Source organism: Lactuca virosa, chromosome 2 (genome assembly GCF_052849685.1).
Source record: "Lactuca virosa cultivar CGN04683 chromosome 2, Lactuca_virosa_CGN04683_v6, whole genome shotgun sequence".
Classification (NCBI taxonomy): Eukaryota; Viridiplantae; Streptophyta; class Magnoliopsida; order Asterales; family Asteraceae; genus Lactuca; species Lactuca virosa.
In genome coordinates, this window is record NC_136427.1 from 127971357 (window position 1) to 127979160 (window position 7804).

The following is a 7804-nucleotide window of genomic DNA, read 5'->3' on the forward strand; positions in this document are numbered from 1 at the left end:
TGTAAACAATGAGGTCAAAAATTGGATAAATGGTCCATCCCAAAGAGGCTTCAATTTTGTGAAATAACAACCAAGTCTTTGTTTTGGTTCAAGTTTATTAGTTCTCTACAAATTTGAAAATTATTGCGTTGTTTAAAGCTATCTTTCAAATCAGTCCATATTTCAAAAGTTGTTTCTACAAGCATGACACTTGAAGAGATTTCTTTTGAAACAACATTCAAGATCCAGGAGATAACAAGCTTAATTATACATGATTGGATCAGAAATGTTGGTTTAAGCAACAACCCATCAAGAAATCCACTTATATTCTCAACAGAATAGCAATGAACATTGTTCTGACTCCATGAGTGATAATTGTCAGCCAAATAAAAGTTGAGATATATGAAGGAAATATAGATGATGCTACATCTTCCAACACACGATTGAAAATAATAAAGACAATTTAAATAAATCAATTAAAAAAAAATCCAAGACACACACTATACAAGGAGAGCATCTATAAAATTTGAACTTAATATGTACAAACAACTATAACATTTAAAAGTAAAAGGTTAGCAGTGAGTCACACAACAAGTCTACAACAAAACAATCAACCACTCATCATGGATGTGGCCATGTCATGTGGTCATATAGAGATAATATATCATCACCTGCTCAATCATAGCAACCATCTTTCACTTTCACTCCCTTATATGTAATTATAATTCCACATCAGCATATTACGTGGACTGGTTGTAAGAGCTTGTGAAATTTTCAACAAAATTTTTACTTTCTTGGGAGATAAATAAGATGTGATATTTTAGGAGACTGAGCTGCATAGTTTCCAGGAGATCTTATCATTATGCCTACCTGCAAAAGTCCACAAATTTCATGTCAGTGATTTTATAGGAGATGAAGATGTGGGCAAAATAGTAATTTGACATCCAAGCCAAAGACACAATAATGCAACAAACCAAACATTTGGACTAAAACCATAAGTTTTGACATACCAATACCATAGGAAGGAAAGTTGTTATTAACTTTTTTTTTAACAAAAAATATGCAACAGTTGACTTGACACATAGTTTCATGAGTCTTTGGCTAATCACTAATGGTTATGTTATATATAACCTAAAACATGATAAAGAATCGGGATTAAAGACGTATGTATATTTATAAAAATATACATAAACTTTGAGTTAGTTAGTTAGTTACCTCGATGCATAATGCATCCCTGAATCTACATTCAGGTAAACAAAAGCTACTCCAAGTTGATTTAGTTACAAATGGCCAGCTTCCCTGTCCATTCATCAGCTTCTCCATAATCAAGACTAAGTTCCCTCATTGGAGGAATATTCTCCATAGCAAACAACATAAGATGAGGGAAAGCAAAATTCGAATGATCATACAACACCAATTGAACTAACACATTTGGACATGAACTATGGCTCATGTAACACGCAACATTCCTCATTCTAGAAACATCCATAGCAAAATCAAGTGGAGGCACAGATGGATAAGATGGACGTGTATAATCAGAAAATATTTGTCCCAAATCTCCCCATTCTGCCCATCTTTCACCAAACCGATTCGGATAAACTAAATTGTCACCATTCATTGTAAAAAGTTGTGTTTGTTCTCTTGTGAGAATTACACCCGTGTATTCACAGATAAAAGATCCAGCTTGTATCAAATCCAATGATCTAACCCCCCACCCTGTTTCCCTTGACCTAAACACTTCAAACCTATTTTTAATCCCATTCTGGCTTACACGATTCCGACACGTGGCACTACAACCACAGTGGGGCCCACATTCGAAAATCAACGGTTTTCCTCTAACGAGTAAACCGTTTTGATCATAAGCAAACTCACCACCGTTTTTCGCAGCACAAACACAATCATCCAAGCATCCAGAAACACAATTACACCCATGCCCTTTCAATCCAAGATGATAAACAAAAGGAGGGAAAACAGATGTGGATAGATACTCATAGAACATTGGGTCGTGGTTGTTGTCAATGTCATTGAAGAGTAACACTGGGAGTTTCTCTTTCTTCATTGACATATCTGTGTGGACATATCCCACAGGCTTAATCTGTCCGTTTCTAAGATCTTGTGCATATTTAAGAATCGCACTCCCCATTTCAGGTTGATTTTCCATTCTCACAAGCTTGAATTTGATAACACCAAAACCGGATTTTCCAATTTCAAGCCATGAATCGATGACTTTGTATAAACCATCGTAGACATACACTTTCCCACTTGGGCTTCCTTCGTATCTAAACCCACGAACAACGCGTACCTCGATGCCATAATGCATACTTCTTTCCATGGCGAGATTTCCACCTTCTAACCTCTGATGATCGGCTTGTCTGGAGTATTTATCTTGCCCACCATGGCCTGTGTAGATGATAACATCGCCAGCATCTTGATCGTCTTCATACCCACCTGAAACGATTATACTGGTGGCGATTGGATCTCCATTAGAGCTTTGACTCGAGGTCAGGTAATCAATCCCTGCTTGAGGTAAACCATGCATTCCGACAACACAGAGCTCCATTCGGAAGAAGAAGATATCACCGATGTAAACACCTGGAATTGCTCCGACGATCCTTTTATCACGATTCAACCAAAGGCCGCGGTCTTTCATCACCGAGGAAGCTTTCAAATCGCCTCTTGCACGGGGAATACGCCCGAATACTTGATGACTCCGACGCTTTTCGTCCTCCATCGTAACAAAAACCCTAAGAGAGTCGTAAAGCATCCGTGTTTTTCTCACCACGTCTCGGAAATACCTTTCGTCTTCGACTCCCAGGTTTGTAACCCTGACTAATTCACCTGACCGCTGTTGAGACTTCCGACGAGATGAATCTCCGACGGCGGAATGCTGGTTCTCTTCGGGAACCGGGACAATTGCTTGTGCATCCGGATCGATGAACCCAGCTGCATCTTGTTTCTCCGTGTTATTAGAAAAGGCAGTCCGGAACATCTCCTGAATCCTGCTGAATTCGGAATAAACATCGTTTTCAACACCGGAGGGTTGCTCGACAGGTTGTGATGTATCGGGATGTGTGAAATTAATGTTAGGGTTTGCGTAATTAGTATGAGAATGGTAGTGGGGATGGGGTGGTTCGTCGAGAGGTTCTTCTTTAGGTTCGAGTTTAGGGATGTTTAGGGTTAAGAAAGTGGTGGCTTCCCGGAGGTTACCGGCGGTGACGTCGGGTGTGTCTCTGACAGGAGAATCGGGATAAAGATTTAGGTCGATCAAAGAACCCATTTGAAAAAAATGGTAATTTTAGGGATTATATCAGGAATTTCAGAGACCTTGATGACGCTGAAACGGCGATTCCGCCGGAAAAAGGAGAGAAATAGAGGTAAAATTAGTAGAAATGAAACACAACAACAACAACAACAAACAACAAGAAAAAATGAAGTTAAGAAAATGTAAACTGTCTGAAACTATGTTGTTTTTGTTTTACTTTTTTGGATGAAAAAAAAGTCTTTCTTAAAAAACAATACTCTCTCCCTCCCTCAGCTTTACTTTATCGAAAAGAAAATAATTAAAAACTGATTGTTTGGTTTTCAAAATTTTGATCAAAAATCAGGTTTTTTTATAAAACAAAAAAAAAATGATTGTTTGGTTTTCTGAATTTTTTAAAACAAGTTAAAAATTTTAAATGAATGTGATTAAAAATAAAATCATAGGGTTATAGTATAAATTATATAAGTTTCCGTTTTTCGTGTCATTTGTCATTTTCTTCTAATTTTTAATTTTGTTTCTCTTATTCTCTAAAAATTACACATGTCTTTATCTATGATTTTATATTTAAATTTAAATTCTTCTAAATCCCTTTAATTACCATTTTGAAATTCAAAATATTTGGAATCAATAATTATAATTTTATTTGAATAAGTGATTATAATTTTACATAATTTTACATAATTATAATTTTATTTAAATAAGTGATTATAATTACCATTTTGCAAGTTCGGTCCCTGTGGTAAGTCAAAAATTGGATGTTTGGTCTAAAAAGTTTTGGGTTGCACCGGTGGTCCAAAAGGTTTGATTTGTTGTGGAATTGGTCCAAAGGCTTAACAGCCATTTGTGCCCTCCGTTTGTGTGAGGGTATTTCTGTCAATTCACATCCGTTCTTTTAATATCTTATTAAATTGGGACATACTTTGAAAAGATTTATGCCAAGTGGTTAATTTTAATTTAAAGCTACAACTAGAGGGATTGGTTTTGCCAATCTGATACAAAATTTGGGTAAAGGGACCAACACGATCATCATCTTAACAAATCGAGGGAAAAGACTTTGTCTTCATCAGATTAAGAAGAGAAGGAACGAACAGAAGCAATCAAAAATTGATGATTGTTTTGGTCCTGTAACACAAACGATGGAGGAGGGGTTCTTCACCTTTGTGTCTGATCGGAGAAGAAAATGGAATGAAAGCAGCAGCAGTTGGCGATCCCATGGAGGGCACCACCTCCTTGATTGATTTCTTTTCCTGCGAGGGCTGATCTAATAGGCTCGGTTGTCTCTCTTCTGTCCGATGGTGAAACTCGAATAGAAGGGAGGTAGATCGGAGGTAACTCAACAGATCAGCTAGTCGCTACTACCGTGCCCTTCGTTTTTCCCCATCGGCTAGTCGCTACTCCTTGACTAATTACCACAGGAACCAAACATCCAATTTTACAAAACTTTTTGGACCAAACATCCAAACAATTTTTGTCAAATAAAAAACATAAATATCTTAATTAATAATTTATTAAAAATAATAAATTAATAATTGTGACTTTTTACTATAAGGATTTATTTATTTTTGTAACCATAGTTTCTACGGGTTATAATCTAAATATCTTCAATAATAACTTATTGAAAATAATGTCTATCTCCATCTCCATATACTAATACTAGGTGTAAGACTCATGTATTACATGGGTTAATTAAAAAAAATATAAAGGTTTAAATATTTAAGAGCTTTTGATTTATAAGAAAATAAGAAAAATACTGAACTATTAAAATTGATTTTTTTATCTTTTAAATTTAAATAAATAAACAAAATAAACTAATGAGCTTTAATTTGAGAATTTTGAAATAAGAAGGTAAGTTCATTAATGAAATTGATATTCATTTATTACTACATTTATTGTAATTATTACATTAAAGTATTATGTGGAATTTATTAAAATAGAAAAACCCATAAAACGACATGTGAAAAAGAAATTAATTCAAAATAACCACAAAATGACTTTGGCAAATTGAATGAGAGTGTGACATGTGGCAAAAAACATTCATTTATTAGAGTAGAAAAGAATAATTTGTGTGCCACTTGTCATTTTCTTATAATTTTTAATTTTGTTTCTTCCATTCTCTAAAAATGACACATGTCTTTTTCTATGATCTTATATTTAAATTTAAATTCTTTTAAATTCCTTAAAATTGGCATTATTTATTACCATTTTGAAATTCAAAATATTTGGTAATCAATAATTATAATTTTATTTCAATCAATGATTATAACTTTACATAAATAAAAAACATAAATATCTCAATTAATAATATATTGAAAATAATATCTTTATACTAATAAAAGAAAAGTTTGTATGACATTTGTCATTTTCTTATAATTTTTAATTTTGTTTTTCTCATTCTCTAAAAATGACACATGTTTTTTTCTATGATTTTATATTCAAATTTAAATTCTTCTAAATCCCTTAAAATTAACATTATTTATTATCATATTGAAATTCAAACTATTTGGTAATCAATAATTATAATTTTATTTGAATCACTTATTATAATTTTATATAAATAAAAAAACATAAATATCTTAATTAATAATTTATTGAAAATAATAGATTAATAATTAAGACTTTTTACTATAAAAAAATATTTATTTTTGTAACCATGGTTTCTACAGGTTATAATCTAGATATCTTAAATAATAATTTTTTGAAAATAATTGATTAATAATTATGACTTTTTACTATAAAAAATTATTTATTTTTGTAACCGTGGTTTCCACGGGCTATAACCTAATAACCTAATAAATGAAAATCATACTTATCAAATGTCATGTTTTCATTAAGTATGACACGTGTCATTTTTTAGGATTTTTTTAATTTTTTTTCCACTTGTCATTTTCTTGTGTTTTTCATTTTCTTAATTTTAAATTTCATATTTTAGTGAGAGTCTATATATGTAAGGTAGATCATTCTTTTAAATTTCAGAATAAATTTTATGTTTCTTTCCTTTCTCTTTCAAATCTCCTAGAATTAAATTTTAAATCATTATATCATGCATTATCTTTTTAAAATGTCAATATTTTTTCATTTGTATATATTGAATTACTTACTTTATTTGTTATATTTTTTGTATTTATTTAAAAGAATTACTATTAAAAGTATATAATGTTTACAACTTCATATTAAACTTTTATTTTTAATAAATTTATGTAATACACAGATCTTACACCTTGTCTACTATAATAAATGAAGATCAATTTTGTCACATGTCAATCTCTCATAAGTTTTGACATTTGTCATTTTGTGATATTTTTAAAATAAAATAATATACACATGTCAGTTTCTAGATTTTTTCAATTTTTAAAATTAATGTCACATAATACTTGTACTTATATATGCAAAGTATTAAATGTAATTAATGTGATAATAAATTGCATTTAATATGTTTTTCATTCCTTATTTCGAAATTTTATTTTAAAAAATATTTATTGTTTACAATTTGATATTTAATCTTTGGGTAAATGTCACTGTAGCCCTACGAAGTTTCATCTTTTGGTTTAAATGGTCACTTTCGTTTTTTTTGGCATTTAAGGGTACGAAGTGTAATTTTACTGGCTAAAATTATCCCTTGACCTGTTTTAAGAGGTTTCGAAGCCAATTCATAGTCCAAGTCATATTTTGTGTTAAGTCTGAGTCAATTCGCCCTACACGTCATCGAGTTGAGTTGAATCGTTTGCTTGGCCCCTAAGGGTCACTGTGGTCCCAATTTATATAAAAGGGATGGTTTAATAAATCAAACCCTAATACTTTATACCCATATTCGGCCAAACATTTACCGACAAGAAGGAGACAATCCCTTTCACGAGATTCACGAGATGGCTACCCCACCACCATCACCAGATTCGGTTTCGTTAAATTCTCGAGACCGGATGAACTTCAGTGACATACACACAATTTTCTACGATTGTGGGGAGAGAATGGCGGAAACACGGGTGGAGATGGATAGTATTAAGGAGGAAATGGGGCGTGATTATGTTATATCAAGGGTCAAAATGCTTGTTATGCAGCGCCGATTAGACCGTAACGATAAGAAGATGCAAGTTATGATTGTTGTGGTGGTGGGACTCGTGGTGGTGACGTTTGGTTTTCTCGTGGAGAAAATGCGCACTTTAATCTAATAGTGAGTCCGCTGGTGTTTTTGTCTTAGGTTATCTGTGTTTGTTGTGTTAATTAGGGTTTATGTGGATTGTTGTCTAGTACCTGAAATCGTTTTTTTGTGTAATCGTTTTGAAGTAGATGATGAAGTCCTGGCTTAGCAGGCATTTTGTATAAATGACTATGTAACCGTGTTTAATGTAATGGAAATGATGACCTTTGTTAACTAAGCTATATATATTAGTTTAATGTTTAAATAAACATTTTTAATAACACTAACCCTAGAATTGTCACGTTAGTTACTGAGGAACTTGGGGGTATTTTCGTCCTTTCACATTGTTGTCTCCAATATATACCACTCAGATAGATCCGTTACCATTTTATCCTTGTTTTTGCTTGCTTGTTCTCTCATTGGAAATT

The 7804-nt window shown here is 32.5% G+C and overlaps 1 pseudogene across 1 annotated transcript; it reads right to left on the bottom strand.

Annotated features, from left to right (window-relative positions):
• Positions 1-422: 422 nt before the first annotated feature.
• LOC145159479 (histone-lysine N-methyltransferase family member SUVH9 pseudogene) lies at positions 423-3446 on the bottom strand (annotated as a pseudogene). The gene is made up of 2 exons (XR_013737740.1): positions 1195-3446; positions 423-849 (listed from the first exon to the last, which is right to left on the bottom strand). The product of XR_013737740.1 is annotated as a histone-lysine N-methyltransferase family member SUVH9 pseudogene (transcript).
• Between the last annotated feature and the right edge of the window lie 4358 nt (positions 3447-7804).